A 20,143-nucleotide genomic window follows, 5' to 3' on the forward strand; every position below is an offset into this window, starting at 1 on the left:
TTCTTTTACATTAGATCACCATAGAACCGGATTCGTTAATGCCATGTTATGGTTAACTTCAGAATAATGCTAATGAAATCAAAACAATGCATGTTTTTAAGAAAAACAATGGTTGAATTTGCATTGCGACCCATCAGGTCAAATACAGTCTGCTACTAATTAATTAGAAAAAGTTACATTTACAACTCTGACATTTTCAAATAAAGTTAAAAATTTTGAATAATAAAATAAGAAGAATTTCAGAAACCATACAATGTCATATCATTATATCATTGTCACCTAAATACAATGATATGTCACAGCAAGAAAAAAATCATCATTTACCATAAATAGCCTTTTTCATGACATTCATTGCATGTCATTCACGTTTGACGTTTGTTTTTTTTTTTATATTATGAATATCATTTTTCTCTTTATTTAATTTTCTTTTTGTTTATTTTTAGTTCACTATAGTGGAGTGCTGTGCCATCCATAATTATGTTTTTCAATGCTGGACTATTTAAAATCATTCATAATGACACTATGCGTACTTATAATTTTTTGATTTTCAGGCTATGAGATGAAGGATTTAAAAAAAATTGAAAATTGATTTTTTGTAGCCACTGTATGCAGCCTGAATTAATGTAACACTGTAGTGAGCAGTTAGCCTGACCGTTGCTCTTACTATGCTATATAAGGATATATGCTTTCTATTATTAGTCACATTGAGATTTTTAGCCAAAATAAACTTTTCATCTCTTAGTATTTAACATCTCATAAATATTATGTTTTGCATTAAGGAATGCAAAATGATGTATATGATAATGTAGATATTTATAATGTAGATGATATTTGATGCTCAGTTCATTTAGCTGCTAAATAACTTTGTTAGCTGTCTAAGTATATGGAGCTTTGTGTTAAACATCTACCTGAATGCATGAGAGAGCTCTCCACTCCTCCACTCCACACGGTCATTTAGCTCAATATAAAATATAGAAGATGATTATCATTAGTGGTCCAAAATATGAGATGAATAAGAATGGCCTGTTTCTTTAGATTTTAAACACTATGCAGTCTTGGGGAAAAGAGTGCACCCTCCTGATCTATTTATAGTATAGTATAATAGTCTTCATGTCTATAAGCAAAGAAATAATCTCAGATGACAACAACAACAAAAAGATTTCAATATGTTTTTCTTTACCAACATTCAGAAACAAAGTGAAAAAAAGAAGTACACTTTTTAATTTGGTACAATGTAGAACCATCTTTAGCAACAATAACTTGAAGTAAATATTTCCATAGGAGTTGATCAGTTTCTCCCAACTCTTTCTTGTAACATTGCTTGTGCACAGCTCTCTTACGATCTTATTTTCATCAATGTTCCGCTCTTTTAAATTCTCAGGAAGCCATATGTTTTGTGCACACCTAATGTAATCGTAATTAATGTTTTTTTCCCCTGACCAAGACGGTAATCGCAAACTAACTTAACCCTAACCCTAAATCTAGACTCTTATATTACCAATACAGCATCACAAATAGTGCCAAAACATATGATTATAGTTCTTTACTGGGTTTTTTTTTTTGTTTGTTTGTTTGTTTCTTATTTTTAGTGTGATTTTGAGTATAGCTAGCACAGTCATTTCTGACTCCCATGAGTTAAACAAGGTTGGTGATAATATATTCAACCTTCACAAAATTGTTGCCATAAAGTAAGAAACACAAAATTGCCTCTGTTGTCTTTGCATACTGTAGCAAAAATAAGATTTCTGTTCTCTGGAACTAAGAGACCCAAACATGGTCTAGCATGACAGTTCCCCAGTGTACAAGGCAAGGCCCACATAGACAGGGTTTGCCCAAGTTTGATTGGAAGAACCCAAGTGACCTGCTCAAAAGCCCTAACCAGAACATCACAAGAATGAACAGTAAATGAAGCTAAATCTGGAATTAGATATTTAAAAAGAACATGTAGGTGTCAAGGTCAGATAGCTACACACCTTTAGCTATGTTTCATATCTGCATTTATCCTTCTTTCATATTCTAGCCATTTGAATCCACACTTTAATGGTAGGGTGAGTGAATGTCACTGCACATTTCTGCAGATCCAGCACTGAGGTTGTGATGATTTGGGGTGCAATCAAGCTTATGGCCAGTATTCCATGGACATATGGCTAATCTGGGTGTGGAGGACGATATTTGGAATCAAGAACTTATATGCTAAAAACAGTGGCAGTGCAGAAGTCTCTCTGTGCCTTTTTCTGGCATGATGTGTCATATCTCTGCTATTTCAATCAAAATATTCTGGCAAGAAATTCAAGTTCTTCATGTGCCATTGCCCAGTTCTGAAGTGACATTATTGAGAGTGCAACTGCTGAGTGTGATAGTGCCTGCAGCCAAGCTTATGACCACTATACACCGGCATATGGCTAATCAGAGCAAAGGCAGACATTTTGGCTGGAAGCTAAATTGGAAATCATTGATCAAAGTAAATGAAGAGACACACCTTGCAAGTCATTCTGATAAGAGTTTTGCAACACTGTCTCAAAGAAAGGTTGGAATTGCAAGCTGTTTGCATTTAGTAATGTAGGAAAGTCCTCATGGAGGCTTTGCTATATACTGTAAATGTCTAGTAGTGGATCCATATCCATATGGTCATGCACATTTGATCATAAATACCTTTTTTTGGCGTTTAAGTTCTAGGGCAGAGGTATTTACTGAAACTTTGAGCAAAATCGGAATTAAAATTCCTTCATCTTAAAAGTCTAGATTAGCAACTTAGATAGCTGACAACAGTTACCGTTCAATCCTTAACCATCATGGCTACTGATAATATAAAATAATGCATATCATAATCATACATATTTTCCGTCTGTTTTATTGTAAATGTAGCTTTTTAAGAAAATGATCATTTTAATATTGTAGGGTTAACATTCATTTTAAAAGAAATAGCATGGAATACCTTTCTAGGGAAATAATCTTTTTTAAATACAGTATGAATGCCTGTAAGTGTGGTAAGCTTATAGTGGCATTTGTTTCATTTTGTTGTTGACTTGGTAATTTGTGTCCCATTCAGCAATATGTCAGCATTTTACTCCCACACAATAAATGGCGTTTTTGGGCTGTTGGACTAGCCAGAGAATGGACTAGCTCCCTGACACACCTTTGATACTGAACTTTGATTTATTTTACTTGTTCTCATAAACACATTGAATGTACGGATCAGACCATGAAAGCCTGTAACAGTGCTTTCTGACCCAATGTATAAACTTACAGAGAGCAAAAGTATAGCAACATTAGAGCATGTATTAATGCTCTACCCTACTGAGGTCCATTCCTCCTTTTATTTATGCATTAAAGATTTTCTTCTAGAGTACCAGAAACTCAAACACATCCCACACACATAGATGGGTGTAAATGTTGGATGTGTTCATCTGTGAAAAAGGTTTTTTAATTAGTATCCGGATGTGAGATATTTTTTTCAATAGTTTCTTGAAAGAAAGCTGTGGATTGATTTTTATTGAAGTGGTTCCAGTTAGTGTTGGGATCAATTTTCTTAGCAATGGTTAGTACAGCGTTCAGAGTAATGACATTTACATTTTAAAGTGTGAAACTGACTAGTGAAAGGTCACTTGATATCCAAATTGATGAGGACATCAGATGTGAGTAGTTCATACAGTGTGATATACAGACTGTGTGGTTGGCTATAAACAACATCATATCTGTGTTGCTGGAAAATATTTCTGTCAGCTTATTCCATCTTGTGCATTTTTGCTTTGTAATTATGCTGAATTGCTTATGAATTGGTATTTGATGTCACCGAAGATGCGGCTGTACAGATTACGCATCCAGAAGTCATCCTGCAAACGACACAAAATGACAGAACTTAAGCGGCTGACGCGAGGTGTCATTTCAAATGAGATTTCAAAGCTCTTACTTAGTTTGGGGCACTAGCTGGTGACAAAATGCTATTTCATCATCTTGGTCTGCAAAATAACTTGACAGTATTCATTGTTTGAAAAATGGGTAGAACATCACAAGGCCGTATTTATGTTCAACAAGTTACATGAGCCTCTGAGAGCCTGTCTGACAAAAAACTGTGAATCATTTTCAGGTGATTCATCTGTTAAAACAAATCACCTTTTCACTCCAATTCATTCAGCAGTATTCATTCATTAAAATGCTGCTTAAAAAAACATTCCACCAGTATTCTCCTGAAAGAAGATTTGTGTGAGCTGTGTGTCTGGAGCAGATCAGGATTTGATAGAATGAAACTAAATTACTAATGTTGTCTGTGCCACATCAGCCAGGTTTGGAGTACATTTACAACCGCCATGAAAGAAGAGCAGACAAAAAGTGAAGGCTTTTGAAATCAAACATTGTCACTGTTTCATTCCACTGCTGGACTTCCACAAATGAAGGCATGAATCACAGAACACAAGGATATTGTCTCCAGTCTCAGCTCTTTACCGCCACACAATGTGAACATGCTGGACATAACTCTGGCTGAGAAACAAAAACATCTGTATCCTGATGTTGTGACAGATGTGAGTTGGACCAATGAAACTCCTGTACGTGCAATAAAAAAAAAATCCTACTAAAACAGTTTCAAACGACTTTGAATCCACACATTACCTCCAGTTTCCACCATAACACGGTGAAAGATTTTTCAAGAATTAACTACAAGCAAACTCCACAGGAAAGAGTACCAGTTTAACAGACTAAATCTGTTCAGAGGAATATCAAGGTGAAAGCCAATGAAGTACTGGATGTCTGCCGCAGGAGGGGGGAAAAATGTCTGGTTTTATCTGGTTTTATGTGCTAAAATAAAATCGTATACTTTTCCTTATTTCTAGCATGTTATTGTAATTATGTTCATTAGAGGTGGCATGAATGCCTATTAACATTATTAACATGGCAAGATTAGCATGGCAAGATAAGATGTTCTCAATAACACCATGACAAAATATATGTTTGTCAGACAGTTTAACTTTAATTAGAATTTTTACACGAATTAAAAAAAATTAACAAAACAGTTCCAAACTTTTATTTACATTTATGACTAAAGAGCAAACTAGAGGCAACAGTGGCAAGAAAAACTCACCCTCAGCAGGGTGACACTGGAGAGTGTGATTGTAAAGTATTTATTTTCTATAAATGTATAGAGACAAATTCATTTGTTAAACCATTAGCTTTTGAGCACCTTTAAATTTGTCATTTAACATAAATTCCTTCCTGCCTCTGAAGCCATCAGTCATGTCCAGTGATGCACAAAACCGACTATAGCAACAGGAGTTCAATCCACTTTCATGGTCTCCAGGTGGTACTATCAACAGCAATCCCATATATTTCTTTAAAGATTTTCCAGAATGAATTCCTGGCTACATTATTCCATACTTAAACCCTTAATAAGCTCTTAATAAGATTTTTGCTGGGCTGCATTCTGACCTACCGATTGCAAGTGATTCAAACGCATGTCAAATAGCATAAGTCTGTATGTTGGAAACAAAGACTGTGGAGTTCAGCTGCTATTATAGATAGTGTAGTATATACAGTATAGGAAATTTAATACGTCAGACAAACGTACACAATACTCTGATGACAATGGACCAGTTTGACAAACTGGTAGTCACTACTCTTTTTCAGAAATTAATCAAAATTTTGTTGTTTCAATTAGTGATACATCAACACCAAAATTTGTATTGGTTATAAGAGCTTCCTGTTCGGGGTTGCCACAGCAGATCATGTGGTCCACATATTAGATTTGGCACAATTTTTGCCATTCCTGGTGCAACCCTCCCATTTTTATACAGGTTTGGGTTCAGTTATAAGACTGATTCTGTGCTTAATTAAGTGACGTGACATACGGCTAAGTATGGTGACCCATACTCAGAATTTGTTCTCTGCATTTAACCCATACAAAGTGCACACACACAGCAGTGAACACACACACAGTGAACACACTGCGGCACCCGGGGAGCAGTTGGGGGGTTCGGTGTCTTGCTCAAGGGCACCTCAGTCATGGCTGGCCCGAGACTTGAACCCACAACCTTAGGATTACGAGTCAGACTCTCTAACCATTAGGCCACGCCTTTTTTTTTCTTTTCTTTTTTTTTTTTTCTACCCATCCTTCTACTAACAAATGCTTTAATACCAACCTCTAATACCATGTGATACTTTATACTTGATACATACTAAACATTATGCTACATTACACATAAACTAATAAAACATTGCATGCTATTTCAAGCAGTATCTTAATATTATAATAGAGCGTGTCCATAGCATTGCCAGTGAATGTAGATATTAAAAATGATCATAAGGTGCTGTGTATTGTGCACACACAAAGGTATTAGTGAATCTGGAGCAGGGAGTGCAGAGAAATGGTAGCAAGTGAAAAGGCTTCAGGTCTGCATGCTCTGACCGCTGATGCTCTCTATTCTCTCTCTCACAACAGTCTACACTTTGCTAGAGTCAAGGTGCAATTCACAGCACCGGCTTGCACTCATTTTCACTGAGGTTGGCTGTCCTTGCACTCTCTTCTGTATAAATGCCACAACATCTTCAACAAAACACTCAGGACAAGGAGATAATTACTAGTAGGACATTGTAGCAACCAACATAAAGCTTAATAAGATCTTTCAAGACAGCCCCGATAAACATTAATTGAATTATTTTTTATTTATGTATGCTACCAAGGTCGTTATTATAGTGTATTTTGTTACATAAATTATAATGTTATTGTAAAAACGATTTCAAATGACAATTTCCTTATTTAATGTGATCACAAATGGTATCTATAATGTTTGGGATTGAGCTGAGATAAAGACAATTTAGGTGTAAAGGATGTTTAGGTATTTTTTTCTATAGTGCTTTTGAACTCCATGATGCTCGGTTTGACCCAGTACCAAAGGGTGCAAAGAGTGAACATAACACAAGGGTTAGTTTGAAAAAATGGAATCCGTGGATGTCTAGTTTTACACAGTGACCTGAGATGCACCATAACCTTTAACAGGGAACTATGTCCGAACAGTAGGACAGCTGGACTCATAAGCATCTGTGCTAGTGACTGGAAGCTGGTAAGTTCAAACTGGATACCAACCAAAGCCACTGTTGGGACCTTGAGAAAAGTATTAGCTCTACCTCTCGGTTCTATTCCTGAATTGTATCTTGGCTTAGTTGTAAGTTGCTTTGTAAAATAGAATTTGCAGAATGAATAAATGTAAATGTTATTCATGTACAGTTCCTTAAAAGAGTCAGGGCCTCATGAGAACAATACCTAGGCAAAGTCAGCAGTTGCGTTGCTGTAGAGGAATACCTTTTAAATCTCTTAAAATCCTGTAGAGGAAAGAAACGAAGCTGGTTGTGCAAGCTTCACTGAGTTATTTCTCCCCAAGGATCTCTTATAGCTTCTGCCTTTCATTGCAAACTGCATCATCCGGGAGCAGTCTGTACTGTCGCTCTCCTCCCGGGTCGTGAGTCAGAGCTCTTTTCACCATCTGTTAGTGCTGCTACCTTGAGAGATACTTGAATATATCTAATATTAGCGTTTTTTTCCCCCTGTTCTCACCCAGTGTACATCCCGTTGGACAAGGTGTCCCGGGGATAGCCATCTGTCCAAGCAACTCTGTGCTTGGGTCCCATGTCACGCGGTGTAGATGTACTCAAACCAACACAGTGCTCTTGACCTTGCCTTTTCACTCATAAAAATAAAATGCAGCCCAGAGCACTTTCAGTGAGTGCGGCAAATTAACCTCGATTCCTGACCTGTGTTTTTGTCACATCTTCAGTGATTAGTGCTAATTTGTTTTTAGACATTCTACTCACTAAAGCTGGTGGGATTTATCAGCTGAGGACATTTTTCCTTTTCTATCAGCTTGAGATTTATGTTTGTAGGGAAGACAAACCATACAGTGTTTGCACCAGATCATCAGTTAATGGTTTTTGTATGCATTAAATAAGCATTTAATGTTATTAAAGTGATTATTATTTATTATTATGATATATGAGTAACTGCATTAATACTCATTCTGGAAAGTCAATGAAAGTGTGTGTGTCTGTGTGTGTGGGGGGGGGGGAGGGTTGTGGTAGCTCAGCGGTTAAGCTGTTGGGCTAGTGATCAGAAGGTCATGGGTTTGAACCTCAGGTCCACCAAGCTGCCACTGTTGGGCCCCTGAGCAAGGCCCTTAATCCTCAGTTGCTCAGTTGTAAGTCACTCTGGATAAGGGTGTCTGCTAAATGCCGTAAAGGTGTGTGTAGGTGTGTGGGGAAAGAATTTCAGCTATACAGGAATCTGGATCTGGCTCATTTACTGTTACTGTTAGCATCATGGTAAGTATCATGTTATTGTTATCTTGTTTCATCTCGAGAAAAGCTAAAGCAAATAAACGAAAAGGCGGATATGATCATCAACACATCAACGGTATGTTAACCAATTATGGTGTCCTATTAGCTGGTTCGTATTCAAGTTGAATTTTGTACACTTTTGTATTTGTGTTTTGTATTGGCGGATATGATCATCAATTTTGTACACTTTCTTATTTTATAAGCCTTTTATAAGCGAGATTGACAGTTTTTTTAATAAAACAAAATAATAAAAATCTGATTCATAAATTTCTGAAGTGATCTGTAGAGATCTGTGCTGGCTGTTTGATCACAATTGTTGTTCTCTGTGAATTCTTATCGTGTGAGGTGTGAGGTTTCCACAGCAGCTGTCAGTAGAGCACACATACTGTATGAGAACCTGTCTTAGGGAGTAGGTTGTATTATGTATAATATATCAGTAATATATGCCCATTTTCATGCAGGCAGCACAATAAATGACACATCTGGTATTCATGGAGGTCATCTCTGCACAGCATGTTGAACCAAATGATGCGACAGGAGAAGACCGTCTTCTTACGGTCCGTCAGCCAAATGCAGGAATCTGACGCCTTAGATTACTTAGATGAAGGTTAAAAAAAATTCTCAGTCTTTTTTCAATCTTGAACTGTCCTGATTCAGTGAGCCTGTGCCCAGTGTAGCTGCAAATTTCCTGTTCTAAAGAGTGGAGTCTGATGTGTTCTTCTGCTGTTATAGAACATCCACCTTCTGTTCTGTGTGTTGTGTTTTTGTTTCAATGCTTTTCAGCTTACATGGTTGTAAAGAGTGCTTTGTTGAGTTACTATAGATTTCCTGTTAGCTCAGACCAGTCTGGCTATTCTATTCTGATCTCTTTAATTGATAAGATGTTTCTGACTGTTTCAGTGTTTTCTTGTGTTTGCTTTATTTATGTTACGTGCTTTGAATTGGTTCCTGTCTTGTCTCCACCCCTGTATTATCTCTGGGTAAGTCTGTAACCTAGTTAACCAGTGTTAATGTAAAGCACTTTTGTATGTCACTCTTGATGAAGATGTCTGCCAAATGGCGTAAATGTCCGTTACCCTCATTTATCTCACCTGTTTTTACTTTACTTCATAATATACATATGTATATAAACCCTTATGTGTGATGTGTCAGGCATAGTCTCTTGTTCTCTGTATGCAAACCTGGTTTCTGACTTTGCCCTTGTACCACTGTTTGCCGATCGTCTGAACCATGCTTGTTTTTCGACCCTAATTTTGCCTCATGTTTGAAATGTCTAATAAATCATTTCCACCTGAACCCACGTCTGTCTGTGCAGTCTGTCTCTGTCTATGACAATTGCATGGTTAAGAAAAGGCATAGCCGGTCTGGAAAATGTACATGAATTTTAATAAAATGCAAATGCATGATAAAAACAAAGATAAAAACACTACAAATATGATGAGTTTGCACTATTTGCTATATGGTAATTCTAACCAAGAAATGTATTTGCACATATGCTGGAAAATTCGACATGTCAAACTATAGCATTTTGCGCTTTTAGATATGCACGGTTGTTTAGATAGGTTTGACTTTGTTATAGCGATATGAGTCCTGTGTCCTACTTTGCTCACCCCTGAATCTGACACTGCATTGTGTTATTAAGATGGGACACCACACCAGGTGGGTACTAACAAAAACCCATGGGTGGAGAAACTGTATGCTTCAAAACAATAGCACAAAATAATAAACTCTAATTTACTGCTTTTTTAGCTTCAGGCATCTAGTTGTAAAGAGAGGCCACAGATCCAACCCCAAATACCCTGTGGAAAGGATGCATACACACACACACACACACACACACACACACACACACACACACACACACACACACACACACGATATAATTTAATATATTTGTTTAGCACTTTTATCAATTCACATTGTCTCAAAGCAGCTTTACAGAAGTATAGAAACAAAATAGTTTAAAATTAAGTTACTGTTTAAACAGGAGGCGATGGTGGCAAGGAAAAACTCCCTGAGATGATATGGGGAAGAAACCTTAAGAGGAACCAGGCTCAAAAGGGAAATCATCCTCATTCATATAAATGTAAAAATGTCCTTTCTACAACAGTTTGTAGTTGGGAACTAATATGTCAGAGCAAATTCCAAGTTCACCACAGACCCAACACTAAATTCTTCCTGCCAAAGTCTTCATATGATTGCCGATGAAGACTCGAACATAAAGCTGACTGACACAACAGTTGTTCAAAGAAGGCGTGACAGACTCTGGGTGGCCCCGCAATCTACAGCAATCCCATAACTCATGGGTTGTCCATGCAGATCAATCCCCAGCAGAGTGCACACCAGGCGACGGGACTTCAAGCAGGCGTAGGGCGTCAGGATTGATGAAGTCTAGGAACTCAGAACTAGGATGAGTCTAGGATGATCAGACTAGGAACTCAGAACACTGGGAGCTTGGGAGTGTCATGTGTAGCTCGACAGAGAGAGAGAGAGACAGTGAAAAAAGCAGGGGTTGGGAAGGGGGGATGTTGAAAAAGAAAGATATTAGTTATGATTGTAATCATGTGATATCTAAAGACAATACAGATACTTTATGACATATAGAACATGTATAGTGTTATAAAACTATAATCACTGCTCTCTTTCCATAGTATTTCTTTTCCCATTGCAATGAAAAATTATTATGATCAAGATTTAGGCATTTTTATTTTTCCTTTCACAGTCTCGTTGTTCATATTTCTCTGTCCCATTTAATGCCCAAATATTGTATGTTCTATCAACATCAGTTTTCATGCCAGATTTCTTGTTTATACCACTATCACTGATGGAACAGTACTGAGAAGCAATTTTTCCAGGATCAAGTCTAATTGTGCATTACTCTGAACTGCACAGTCTATCATTAATAATTCACTACATATTTGATGTTTATATATTCAGATATTCTGTTAAATTTCCATTGTCAAGATTTCCAGTGAAGACAGAAGCATTAGAAAATGGGCAGCTGTCACGTATCAGTCAATATGAGATGGTTTTGAACAGAGTTTGTCTCCAGATGGGTTTTGATTTGGATAAATAGCTCCTAGAACAGCTTGTTTTACCATCACATGTAATGAAAGCCACCCCAGAGAAGACCAGAAGAGGATCTCTGCCATTTCCAGAAGCGATCACGGGTTATCCAATCTGAGGCCATTAGCTCAGAGCCCTCTACTACACGGCTTTGCCTTCAGCAGATTAAAAATTAAGCAGTTTGATATCTCAGGCTGTGTCATAGAAAGCAGAGACTCCCGATGCTCGGGTGATGTCAGAAACCCAATCATCCACAAAAATGCTGAAACAGCTTGAAACAGAAGGGTAGGTCAACTACTAATTATAATTATTAACAAATCCTTATGAAATGGCTATAACTTTACCACAGAGGAATATGTTCTTTGTTTTTACACTTGATTTCATCAACCTTCTGTAGGAAATATTTCACAGAACTGCGGAAACCTGAAAGATGGCAGCAGCAATGTATTGATTACATTGTGAACTCAGAGCTGTGGCCTTCTTAACTTCCAAATATATTGGCTTTGTGTACTGTACGTAGCTTCTGTCACTGGATACAAGAACTCTAAATCCAACTGCTTTTTTGTATATAATATAGTCCATTTTCTAATGTGACATTCTATATTTTCACTTCAGATTATTTAAAATAAATGACATCAAATATTTTTTTTACACAGTGTTCACATGAAGGCCAGAAGTGAAAACACCTTAAGGGAAAAAGCCGTTATTTATTTTTAAGATATATAGATTGCAGCACAGTAAAAGTCTTTCTTCACATATCACTGCTTTGGAGGTTGGGCTCAGAGTCAGGGCCAGCCATGATACAGCAGCCCTTGAGCAGAAAGGGTTAAGGGCCTTGATCAGGGGCCCCTCAGTGGCAGTTGGGCAGTTTTGTGGCTTAAAACCTGACTTTCTGTTCAACAACCGAGAGCCTTAACCATTTGAGCTATATCTGCCCATATGGCCTCTCTGTCAATACCATTATCAGTTGTATAATTCAATTGTACACATTTGAGAATATTGCAGCTTCAAATCCCAGTGATTGAGTTTTATCAAATACTATTATTACTATTATATTATTGTATTAAGAAATATAATTAAGTTTGTTCTGGGTCTTGGCATTTGGATGTTGCGAACATCTATAAAATAATCTATCGTCCTTCATAATCAGTTATTTATAACAACCTGTTATTTGATAAATAAGCATTTTACAACGGTTACAATTCAACACTTAATTTATATTAAATAATGTGACAATCAGTATTCATGTTACAGGGTCATGGGGCTGTCATGGGATTAATCAGGTAATAGTGTTGATCTTCATTCATTACATTCATTGTATTTATAAAGCACTTTCATTTTCTGTAAGTTCTTTCTGTATTTTTTACAGAAGAGTTGAAATAACAGTTCAGGTTAAAAGGGTATTTTTTTATGAGACAAACAAAACAAAAAAAACACCACACCGGGCCCACTGTAAAAATCCAGACCCAAATGCAATGATAGAAGGCAGACAGGGGTTGTATTAGGATAATTACTAAATTAACACACAGGGAAACACTAGGGAGAAAACTAAGCAACTATAAAACACAAAACAGGACACGCAAGATAACAGGTATAAATAGTGGAGGTAATCAGGTAAAGAACAGTGAAGTGAATGTGTAGAGGTGGGAACGGGCTAAGGATCAGGTGGGGCAAACAAACATAAAAACACAAAACATAAACAAAAGCACATGGCATAGGACATAAACATAAATACAGGACAATTGTCTAAGCTGTCCATGGCACCCATGTAAAGACCACCTGCTGCAATCTGTGGTGTCCATGTTTCAACTTTCAAATTTATTTGAATTGTATTCCTAATACAGCAATATCCCATGGCTTTAATGTTTTTATAAGCACTATTTGTGTATATGGTGCATATGGTAGTTGGTGGCAGGATTGATGTATATAAATCTGATGTGTTCTTTATGAGTGTATGTGTCATGTGTTAAAGCAGATTACAAAAAATTTTAATATGAAACAGCAGTGTATGGAATATATAGAGAAAATAAGGGCTTAATACAGAACACCAGGACACAATAAGGAAACACACCAATGATGGACAGGAGAAACAAACAAATTGACATACTGTATAAATGAAGGAAGGTTAAAGTGTCAGTTAAAAGCTTCCCTGAAGTGTCAGTAATACTAACCTTGTAGCACAAAAAAGCATACATCTAGCTCTAAATATCTATTTGTGATAGAAAGAAACTTTTTTAGTTATGTATATATCTTTAAACTGTACACCTTGACTAAGTGCCCAAGAAGTCACTTCCTGTAATTAAGTTGATGCATGAGATAGAACTAGTTTCACCCATCTGAGAATGACCTTAAATCTTAAGACACTCTACTTTTGACGAAGCTGCCAAGGTCACACGTTAAGATCCAACCTTGTCTTCCTTCCATCTCATTAGCATCACTGTGTAATTTCACTACAACAGTAAGAAAATAAAGCTTTTCCTCATTTGCTCTCTATGCATGAAGGAAAAAGGCAGTACATTCTTGCCTCGTGTCTTCTTAATTGATTCCTCTAGAAGACATTGATTGTCTTCAAGCTACTGTATGTTCCTCCATCAGTGCAGATCTTCTGGTCCTAAAGACATTTTTTGCCTGGAAACTGAGGCTCTCCTGATACATACTGTCAGTCTGAAAACCCTGACAGATGTGATTCACTCAAGAAAAAACTGCCCGATGCCCTTGTAAGATGTCAGAGGTAGTTGTAGCTTTTAAAGTGCGAGTGTTTCACAGCAAAGTGAAGTACAGATCACTGAGATCATGTTCAATTTGAAAAGTTTGTAATTTATTGGCACAAATGTCAACACAACTAAAATATAAACTAAATACTGACAGTTACAAAGTGCTGGCACTCTTCCATAAATGTTACATAAATGTATTTGTATAGAAAGCTTCAACATGATAATACTTTATTGAATCGATTTAATAATAGCTTTGGATTGTGTGGATTGGCCGCTGCACCAGCTCCTGTGAATGATCTGTTACTATAGAAATGATAATGTATTAGAACAAATGCATTAATATAAATGATATATTGTATTACAGCTGGCACTACAGCTGACAGGACATAATAAAAACAAATAAACCAACTAATCATCCAACCAATCTTAGCCAAGGATTCAACAGCACGGTGTCTCTAGAGAGTTATGATTTAACAAGAGGTTGTTCTAGCTGACTGTTACAGATATGACTCTACGTATTTGATTCTGGACCTAAATAATTTACAAACTAAATTCTCAATTTTGGAACAAATCGGTGCAAAATGCTCACTTAATGTACAAAGACTACAATATAGTAGACATTACAGTTAAGATTATGTCTTCAAATTGCAAATGTATTTTTTTAAATTCTGTTTTCTACTGTATCTGTTTATATATAGCCTATCACGCACACGCACACGCACACACACACACACACACACACACACACACACACACACACACACACACACACACACACACACAAAACACACAGACACAGAGGAAATAGTAAATTCTGTTCTAGGTCTACATTTTCTTCTTTGTGACGCTCAGTTGCTGTTTTTCACTCACTGAACAGAAGACTGAACTCTGACTACAAGCCTGTCAAGTTTTCTTCCATTTTTCTCAGCAGACAGAACAGATTTTCCTCTTCACTGCTTTCTCTCTGTTTCTCTCTTTTTTTACATACTGTCACAGTCTCGGCTCCTTAGTTTTCGTTTTCCATCTTACTTCCAGTTTATCCTAGTATACTTTGAAATAGGCCAGACTGTATGTTTGGTGTGTGTGTGTGTGTGTGGTTTTACTTTGTGAGTATTAAAGCATTAGTTTGAGGCATGAAGATTCTACAAGTTGTTTTTCTCCTAATCAAATCTCTGTCCTCATTTTGTATTATGTTATTTTGCATTTATGTCCATTTTCGGTGTTTGTTTCTGTTTTATTTACGTCTTTATTAAAATTCAAAAGCCTGTATATATACACATACATCTAAGCACAAAAAAATATTTCTTTAATTATATTTTCTCATTTTATATTCCATTAAAAATTAAGAAGATATATAAAATCATACTTAATGAACGTAAATTCATTTATTCATTTATTTTGACAAATCAAAATTTATATCACAGCCCTTTAGTCACCCCGTTTTCCTCAACAGCACTTTTAATTAAGACATGAAAGAGGGTTGGCTGATCCCCTTACTGCAGTATAAAGAAGCCTTTGATGACTCAGTGTCTGAGCCTGTAATGAAACTCCTGATGTGATGTGTGTGTGTGTGTGTATGTGTGTGTGTGTGTGTGTGTGTGTGTGTGTGTGTGTGTGTGTGTGTGTGTGTGTGTGTGTGTGTGTGTGTGTGTGCGTGTGTGTGTGTGTGTGTGTGTGTGTGTGTGTTTCGCTTTAATTGAATGGTTAACCCAATCCGCCCTGATGCAAAGGTTCAAAACAACCGAAGCGTTTGCACTTGACGTCAGGGGTCATGGTGAGGGAGTGGGGGCAATGCATTTGTCAGGGACAGATGTCATTCCAGGAGCATTATTGAAGCTCACATTGTTTCCCATCTGTCCAGTTTTTCAAGCCAATCGCACATCATTGACTAATCATATATGTTGGATATGTGGAGCAAAACTCCCCTCTTCTCTCGTAATCACTTTATATCACTGATGTCATGTCTGTCTGGCTGTTCAACCAAACAATGGGAACATATATGGCAATTAATTAAAGTACGGCATTGTAATTAATAAATGACATGAAGCAATTACACGATGCAAATCAGTTCATTTCCTTGAAAACAAAAGCCTTAATTTATGAGTACATTGTGTAACTGTGTTAGAATCATGCACACTTTCCAAACATATCAGACATGAGCATCTCTGCTTAGATCATTACTGAATATAAGTTCATACCAGACATACATATATGTATATATGTCTCTATCAAAAATGTCTACATCCATTGTCACTAGACATTGCTTACAAGAGGACCGGCTTATTTTCAAGTCTGAGAATGAGGTGGGTGCAGTGGCTTAGTGGCTCTCATTTGCCTCACTCCTTTGAGGTTGGAAGATCAATTTCCACCTCTGCCCTATGCACACTGAGTTCTCCACTTGTCCCTGTTGTTTCTTCCAGGTACTCACATACTATGGACAATTTAGAAATGCCAATCAGCCTACAACACATGTCTTTGTACTGGGGAGGAAACCAGCATAGCCATAGGAAACCTCTGAGGCATGGGGAGAAAGTGAACACTATCTCCCAGGGTAGAGGTGAGAATAAACTCTAACCCTGAACATGCTAGACAAAAAGCTTCCACTTTAAGAAAATGTTCCACTTTTCTTAACACCTCTTATATTCTTAGACTGCTTTACCATGGCATGATATTTTGACTTGGGTAACTTGTGTATAGATGTGTCAATGCATTCCTGTTTAAAAAGATGTTAGTTAGATATTACTATCTAATAATATTGTGATTCTTACAGGCAGACAAACTCATGTCCTCGATTTACGGACTGTGTTCACTCTGTGATTGTGTGATGAGTTGCTGGTTTGATATGGGGCGCTTTCTCTCTTCTATATTCTCTAAAACATACAGGGCCTTAAGCACAAGGTTCCTCCTTTATAAAGATCTAATAGGATAATAGACATTTCACTAAAGAGCTAGTATGAGGTGAGACACACAGCATCGTAATCTGACTCATAACTTGCCACAGTCAATCATATCCGTGTCCAATATCTGCCGAAAACACAAACATAACAGTCCTCAACAGAGTAATCTCTATTACATATCAGTTTGAGCTCTATTTTCTTTTACATTTATATTTATACAGTAGCATTTGGCAGAGCATGAACGAGCACTGAAATTTCATTTTTTTTTTTTTATTTGTTTTAGTCTTTAGTGATTTTTGACTCTTCTTCATCCTAGCTGTCAAAATGGTAGGCATGCTTTTTTGTTCAAAATAAAGGCTAAGAGCATTTGTTATGCAGTTCATACAGCACCGCTTTACACTGTGTGAAAGTTTAAATAAATATATAAAATTAATATAAAACATAACCAGTTATGCTTGAAATATATTAACTGTTTAATAAATACAAAAAATCTTGATCCACTTGCATGAACAATTTCTGACAAGTATATTAGGTGTCAAAAAGAAGACATCTGGTTACACAATAAAAATTATAAGACTGAGTGTCTTATATCAGTTTTCAAATTAGTGTTACTGAGAAGAAGATGTGGACATGGCAGCAGTGGTGAAAAAGAAAAAAGCAACTATACAAATTATACAAAACCAGAACAAACACAAAGAGCCTTGGGATGTTTCTGAATACAAATCATATAAGGACTTTTTGGAAAGTCTTTTTTCTTCAGCGTTATAAATGAAATATTGTCCTACTCTATTGTTATGTTCCAACTGAAATTATAATTTAAAAAAATGATATGATATGTAATGTGATGCCAATTGGTACGTAAGACACTTAAGAGGGTAGGAATCTCTTCACTTTGTTATTCTGTCATAGCAAATTATTTTCTAGCTGGCATTTTAATGCTCAACATCACGAGAGAGGCAAAGTCACTGTTCAAATTTGAATCAAATCTAATAAATGCTGATATTGTGATATTGTTTGTCAAACGGATAAATGAAGGGCTTGTATGACTGTTGAATTAACACTGAATTAAGTGCTGATTTTGCTAAACAAATCATCGGTTCAAATCTGTTACAATATATTGTATTGTTTGTTTCTTTCTCTGTGTTAACTGGCTAATTTAGCAAACGCGTGGTGTTAGCATTTAACATTTAGCATGTTACCAAGCGATTTAGTCACTTTTTTATGGTGGCTGAGAAGTGCAAAACACATTGACAAATCCGAAAACAAATGAACAAATCCGAAAACAAATTAACAAATCTGAATACAAATCCGAATATACATTAACAAATCCGAATACACATTAAAACAAATCCGAATACACATTAAAACAAATCCGAATACACATTAAAACAAATCCGAATACACATTAACAAATCCGAATATACATTAAAACAAATCCGAATACACATTAAAACAAATACGAATATACATTAACAAATCCGAATACACATTAAAACAAATCCGAATACACATTAAAACAAATCCGAATATACATTAACAAATCCGAATATACATTAACAAATCCGAATACACATTAAAACAAATCCGAATATACATTAACAAATCCGAATACACATTAAAACAAATCCGAATACACATTAAAACAAATCCGAATATACATTAACAAATCCGAATATACATTAAAACAAATCCGAATACACATTAAATCAAATCTGAATATACATTAACAAATCCGAATACACATTAAAACAAATCCGAATACACATTAAATCAAATCTGAATATACATTAACAAATCCGAATACACACTAAAACAAATCCGAATACACATTAAAACAAATCCGAATACACATTAACAAATCCGAATACACACTAAAACAAATCCGAATACACATTAAAACAAATCCGAATACACAACGACAATTCAGACAACCCGGGAAAGGTTGGTATCGTTTGTGAATGGAAACTTACAGATATACAGTACAGGTATGGAATCTTATGTGTAATGTGTAAAGTTCTCCGTTTAAATAGAAGAAAATAACAGAATTAATCCACAGTCATCCATTCCATCCATCCATCCATCCATCCATCCATTCAATCTTTTCCTTGCGGCAGACTGTTGAACTTCATGTATACCTTGAGTGACAGGTGTCTTGTCCAATGATCGGTAAGTGTTCCAATCACAAACTATAACAACCTCTTCCGGGTTGTCTGAATTGTCGTTGTGTTTTCGGGTTTGTTAATATGTTTCGTGCAACGCACAGATATCTATACACCTATGCGTGCAACGATTCAGACAACCCGGAAGAGGTAGGTATAGTTTGTGAATGGATAATTACCGATCATTGTACGAGACACCTGTCATTCAAGATATACAGGTGAATGAAAGGGGTTTTGTCCGATGATCGGTAAGTTTCCATCCACTAAACTATACAGTACTATATACTGTACTACACACTATACTCTCACACTATATACTGTACTACATGTTGTTTTGTTTTCGGATTTGTTGTTTTGTTTTCGGATTTGTTGTTTCTGTTTGTCTCTGCCTTACTTCATTATGCGTGAGATGAATTCACACGCTTTCACATCACAGCATTTATTACTTGTGTAGTTTTCATTCTGAGGTTCAGTTTCAATGGACTGATGGATGTTAATATTAGACCAGTAATAAGAGAGCTGAGTTACGTCTGTGTAATAGGTTTCTAAAACAGAAATTAATCTTAATAATCCCCCTGAGCTTTAAACTGAAAAGGCTGCCTCAGCACTGGTGTAGTTATTAACACAATGCAGGATTATTAACACTTCAGGTCACTGTATTATGTATTGTTGATGGTCCAATTAAGCCCTATGCACTTCCCTAAATAGAGCAGATTATGAATAGTTTCTGATGTGATTTGTCTTTTTTTAATGGTACTTTATGATAACAAGTGAAACGCAAGCACATAAAAGCACTCGTTGTAAGCAGCAGATTGCACAGACAGAGGATGAGCTCATGGACCAAACACTGTACTGCCTTTCTGACATATCATGCACAAATGATCACAAGCAGACTGTTTGTACTACTAGATTATGTTGCTTGTGTGTACATGGGTCCAAGGTCAATTATTCAATTATTCATCAACATGGTATTAGCTTCCATTGTTAT

The sequence above is a fragment of the Tachysurus fulvidraco genome, chromosome 5 (assembly GCF_022655615.1).
Source record: "Tachysurus fulvidraco isolate hzauxx_2018 chromosome 5, HZAU_PFXX_2.0, whole genome shotgun sequence".
Lineage (NCBI taxonomy): Eukaryota > Metazoa > Chordata > Actinopteri > Siluriformes > Bagridae > Tachysurus > Tachysurus fulvidraco.